Raw genomic sequence first — 6,254 nt, 5'->3', positions numbered from 1 at the left:
CTCTGTGGCAATCAAAGTGTCTAAATAAATATGCAAAACTGTGCTCAAGCCAGAAAGCCTTCCAAGGAATCAAGAGAGTTTTCTCCCCGTTCAGCGTGGCTCTGAGTCGATCACAGACTGTTTTTGTCAATACCAGTCATGCACTAGAGCTCATGCACTGCACAGAAGGTGCCACGTCTTACACTCCTGCAGTGTGCCAATACCACAGGATGACACCAGGGACAGGAATGCAGGATATGAGCAGCCAAGAAGCACACACACTCACACATACACACACACACAATTCAAGCTGTTCAAGCTCACAGCTAATGGGAAAACCTCTCTTAATATTGCATGCAGAAATGCCTGATAGCTGTAAATAACTCTTTCTGTGTTTAATTCATGTATAATGAAACAGCAGTGAGCAAGTGTGGCTCAGTACTCAAAGAGGCTGCTCAAGCAAATGGATCTTCAAGCCCTCATGCCAGAGCCGCTCTTCCTGTGCCACAGGCTAATGGATTTCAGTGACAAAACATGAGTGTTACACCTTTACTATTAGATTTGTTATGCAGCTTTAAAAGCAAAACAGTTGTTCCCACTTGCAAGAAGGAAGGTTCTATTCTCCTCAAGTGAAAATGCAAACTCTAAGTTCACTTTTAATTAGAAAAACAAGACCAACGGTAAGACACAGTCATATCTGCACTTCAGAAAGAAAAAGAAAACATAAAGCCTTGAATCTGTTGCTCCTTCCAAAAACCCCCCTGGTGGAGAAGTTTAGGATTTCTTGTTATTTTTAGTTAGGCCATAAGATAGTTTTTGGTTTAAAGGTCTCTTCCATCATGCTGAAGCTAAGCACCATGTGTATCAGTACTCCCTGGCTTGGTGGAGCACCAAGGCCCTTTAAGACACCAGTTCTTGCCTCAATTCACACACAGTTTGAGCTGTGGGGACGAGGATGCTGCACCAGGCTGGTCACTGCACCTGTCCCCAGGTGAATGGGTGTCTTGCACTTAAAGGTGTATGAATAGGACTCTTTAACAGTGACACTAATGGCAACCAGCTGCTTTATCTCAGTGCTTTATCAACCATGCTGTTCTGGGTACAATACAGACCTGAGGCAGAAAGGTAATCCCTGCCTGAACACAGGAAAAACAGGAGTAACAGGCAAATGCCCAGATAAAGTGTAGAATCCTGCATGAGAGAATGCAAGAGATATTCTTTTTGTTGCTCTTTTTTGAATAGATTGGAAATAGGAAAATATCACAGGTGTTAAGAAATTTCCTCAGCATCACTGAAACAGCACTATCCTGTGGCAGAGCATCAAACAGCTCTGCTGTCTTCCAGGACAAACTAACCAGCCAGAGCAATGGCAGAACATCACTGCATCCCTTTCCCATGGTTAACACATTCAGACTATGCTGACAGACTTCTTTTCAAACATCTTTAAAAAAGTAATCAAAATCTTACTGTTTAAAAGAAAGAACCTCTAAAATCCATAATTTACAGAAGAAGATCTCCATACTTTTATATGCTAAATGCTTTACCACCACAATTAAATGCCTTGAAAACAAACCCAAGTGACAGGTATATTTTTCAAGATCACTGATCTTTCAACTAGGGGGAAAAAATCCCAGCTTTAATTGCACAAAGCTGCATATCATACTTCCCTCTCTTGAGATTTCATTATAGGCCTGAAACCAGAGAATTGCATTGCCAGCTCTTGCCTGCTCTTCCAGCTATTTCTGGTTTTTAATAATTATTCATTAATTGCACACTATGATAAGATCCTTGCTGTTTTGAAACATTTTCCCTCTGGCCCCCATACTATTAAAGACCCTGATTGCCTGCCAACAGCGTAAAATTAAAAATCAAAGCACTACCTCTGAAAGGTTTAATATGTGCCACATTGAAAGAGTTTCTACAGCTTACAGCCATGTAATTGCATCACCAGCTAACTGCACAATCTCTCTCAGCGTTTGAAATGCTTTCCTTTGAAACATTAGCCAGCTGAGAGCAGAGGTTTTGTTTAACACCCTGATTTACTCTTGGTGTATGCCAGAGTTTTGTATGCCTCCTGTGTCCTTCCCTGGTGTTCCTCTGCTTCACCTGGGGCAGGTGGGAGGAAAAGGCTCAGCCTCCCAGCCATGAGGAACCCTGCTCCCACTGGGAAGAGAAATGAGGGAGAGAAGCAAAGACTCACCAGTTAAAAGATTATTCTCCAGCAGGAGATTAAAAACCGGAAGCACTTTATCAGCTGTACCTCCTCTCTACCTATCCCTTAAAAGCAGGTGGGCTTTTTTGCCTGTTGATTCCCCCTCCTGTCCCCCCATTACAGACCCTTCTCTCTCTTTCCTGGTGCTAAAGGGACCTGCTGCTCCCAACAAACCAGCAGCCCCTGACAACTTCCCTCCTGCCCTGGGGTGCCAAACCTGGCTGGACCCAGCCTGCTCAGCCCACAACCACATGAAGCTCTTCCATGTAACCATCAGTCCTTTGTTTATGGATGAAGTTCCCACATTTTTCCAGTGGCTACGTGAAAGAGCAGGTACCCTGCTGGAATAAACCTGGAATAAACTCAGCGGCTCCAGTGACAGGCAGCAATTCACAACCATATCCCTTTGCTGATCCACTGAGATCTAAATGTTATTTCTTCATCTAAAAATCTCATTTCTAAATCTTATTTCTTCATCATAAAGGTCATATGGATAAGGAGAGGTCACCAGTGACCAGCCTAGTGCACACATCCTTACCACAGAGGCAGCCTGAAGAAATCTGTGCAATTGAGTTGATCAAAGCTGGTTTAGACAAAGAAAACCGTGGAGATGTAGCTTGCATTGATCGAAGTGAAGTCATGATGTGCCAAAGGGGAATAAAGATGCCCTTCACACAGTTTGGCTGCTTTAATGATTTCAATATTAACAGCGCTCTTTCCCAGAAAAAGGCAATTTTCTACCTTCATTTTTTTGGACCTTGTGATTATTATGAGTGCCAAAACCTGTTTAACGCTTATAAAAGCATACCTTAGAAATATATTCCTCTGCTAGCCTTCATATGAAGAGGCTTTGGTTATTTTTATCTGTTTGTGCACTGATACACACTTTTAATTCAAAATCTTGGTCCTGCCTGCATTGTAATCTGGTTGTCCTTCCAGTTCATCAGATTTCACTTTCATAGTACTTCTGAAATCAGCCTCCCTGGAAAACTGGGTGGGTTTGCCCTGCTTCCTCCCTAACCTATAGGTCAGAATTCTTCTCTGTTAATCCCATACTATCATAGCAATTGAAAATATGGACACTGTAGATAACATTAGATAGCTTGGTAAGACAAAGCATATCTCTCTTCACAGTAGCTTTAGGGAGCCAGAAAAGAAACTGTGTGTTTTCTAAATTGCAATTTAGAGGTTTTATAATAAGATGTGCACTTTGTTTTGCAGAGATTTTCTGTATTTCAGGCTGTTCCCTGAAGGGGAGTGAGACTGCTGGTGCCAGGGCATTTCCACTGCTGGTGTCTGCATGTGGGGCAGAACAGGGCATAGAGGGGGGGGAAGTTTGGAGGGGTAAATCTGTAAATGTGGATTTAGGCTCATAAAATCAGGTACTGAGACCTTAAAGATCTTGGGCTGACTGAATTCTAAAGCTTTGGCCTTAGAGTCTACTTTAAAACAATATTCATGTGTCATAGTACTATTTTTTTTACTGTAATTGTACAGATTTATGTTTGAAGGAAGTTTCTGGAGCAGAAAGTCAAACTGCAGACATAAAGTGCACTTTCTCCCAGATTTGTAAGGATTTTCATGTAAATTTGTGCTCTGTAGGGCATGTTCATTTGAAATCCAGAGATCATGAATAGAGATGAACAGTACCATGTTAAGGACAAAATTATTAAATGATAAATCCTCCAATATATATAAAATAGCAAAGCACTTTAATTCAGGATCGGTCTCTGTTCCCAGAGGGTAGCCTGTGTGGTGGTGAAGCAAAGGACAGGCTCTGTACCAAGGACTGCACTGCACAGAGACATCCCCACTGCAATGTGTCACCGTCCCATCAGAGAAGGGCTGTTCCCACAAGATGTGGCATGGGAGGATCAAGGGCCCTGAAAGCTCACAAAGCTGGTCACTGATTCTCCTGGGAGTGTTCCAGCTTCTGCAGGGTCCCCATCTGGCCCCACATTCCCACTGTGGGGTACACACTGCCCTGGGTGCACACCGTCCTGGGACGTGCAGGCATGGAGAATTTCCATCTCTTCCCTTCTGAACACCCCTCTGGATTCAGTGTCTTTCCCTTCTGGAGCCACCTTGTATCATTTAGACATTGTTCCTCTCCTGTTTGGTTTGCACAAGCAACACAAGGAACCTGGTGTCTGCAAATCCACTTTGTACTTCCCCACGTTTTCCCACACCCCAGTGTGATCCTGTAGCTGCCCATTTTCCCCAAACTCATGGTTTTTGCACAACTATCTCCCTTGTGTACAGAAAAAAACAACAGGAATGAAAAAGCCCCACACTCCTGAGACGGTGCAGACATAAAATCCATTGTGCACGGACTGTCAGGCACAGAGATATTTTTTTTCTGTCTAAAAGGACAGTACATGGACTTTTATCTTGCCTGTGCAACTGAGAGGCACTGAGGGGAGACAGCTGCCTGTTTCCAGGCCTGAGGCAGTGAGGAGTGAGGCCACAGTGCTACCCTGAGTGCTCTTTGGAGAGAAAAGCCCTCATGGAGCTGTAGGGGGACACAGGATGAGGATGCACCTCTGCGAAGTGAGATGATTTAAGCAGTTACAGCCATGATGTTCATGCAGCCCCTGTGCAGCAACCTGCTGTACCAGTTTCATACAGACACTTTGTGTTGCCACCAATTAGCTCATTAACGAAAGTGCCGATTAGGAAGATGATGAACATGATCTACTCAAGCTGGCTATTCAAGATGTTAAAATATTCTCCTGAGCTGCACATACAGGTTTTTTTCTTTCACTTTTCTTTCCTTTTCTTTTTTTTTTCCTCCCAAATACAGAAAGATTGGTTTGTTCACAGGCTCGGTTTGGTACTCACAGAACATGGAATACACATCTGGAAACAATCTGCCTTGTCCCACAGCTCATATGTAAACTCCTCTGTCACTTTCCTTAGCAGCAAGGAGCAAAGGACTGACCCCATAGTGTGGTATTTGGGCAGAATTATATTCCCTTGCTTTTCCCGATCCCAGCATCTTATATAAATTAATGGCTAGAATACAAAGCTGAAATGAAAGCAGAGGGAAAGCACTCAAAGCAACACTGGAGTTACTGTGGGCACTAAATAACTGATCCAGCACTCAGCTCACAGCTGATATATTCTGTCACGTCGAAGGCAGCACATCCCTCCAGTATCTTCCCTTTACTGGCACCATTCCCCTAATTCTGCATTTGGGATATGATAATCACTAACTCAAGGGTACTGCTGGAGCCAGAGGTGCTAACCTTATCTCTAAAAAGCAAGCCCCTTGCGCCGAACAGGGAAGAAGGCTTTATTCCAAGTTGTAATGTCAACTTTTCTTTGCAATCTGGCATTGCTCACACAGACAAGCTGGAGATACAGCAACAAAGCCAAGGAGAGAAAACGGGTTTCCCAGCAGGATTCACATAGCAGGTTAAACTTTAAAAGGCACATTTGTACCTGCAGGACAGTCTTAAGAAGTACCCAGGAACCCTGCACTTCCCACAAGCAGACTAATTGCTTTCTGGGGCTATTTTAAACTAAGAACGTTGTCCTTTCTTACACTCTCCTGCACTGGAGTGGCTGTCTTTTTTCTTCCTCCTTTCTAAAATTAACAGTGAAAAATCTCTTCTAACTCTTCAATGTTCTAATGCTGCAAAGGCCTCCACTGTCACTCTTAGCTAGTAGTATCAGAAAGATTGTACTTTTTTTTATTATTTTTAATATTCTTTTTCAAGTCCACCTAGAAAAGGACAAAGACTTGGATTCTAAAGCCTGGACTTCACCATCCATCGCCCTGGACGGACATGCTGAGAGCAGACTGTGCCTTGGGCTAACCTGCCTGTTCACTTCCCAGCACCAGTGCACAGAGGTGTCTGTCTGAAAGCCACTCATCACTGCTGGTGATGTTACACGAGTTGGTTACACCCCAGAGTGCTGAGGCTGAAGAGCTGAATCCCTTCCAAGACCTGTTTATGTCTCTGCCAGCTCTTGCTTCCATGCACACAGCCCTTCAATATGCCAAACCACCAAGGAGAAGGTGGCACAGGGCAACACCTCTGCCAAGCATGAGCCACTC

Source organism: Neopelma chrysocephalum, unplaced genomic scaffold (genome assembly GCF_003984885.1).
Source record: "Neopelma chrysocephalum unplaced genomic scaffold, ASM398488v2 Primary Assembly neopelma1_44, whole genome shotgun sequence".
NCBI lineage: Eukaryota > Metazoa > Chordata > Aves > Passeriformes > Pipridae > Neopelma > Neopelma chrysocephalum.
The sequence above is the reverse complement of the archived record's forward strand: the minus strand, read 5'-3'. Positions refer to the sequence as shown.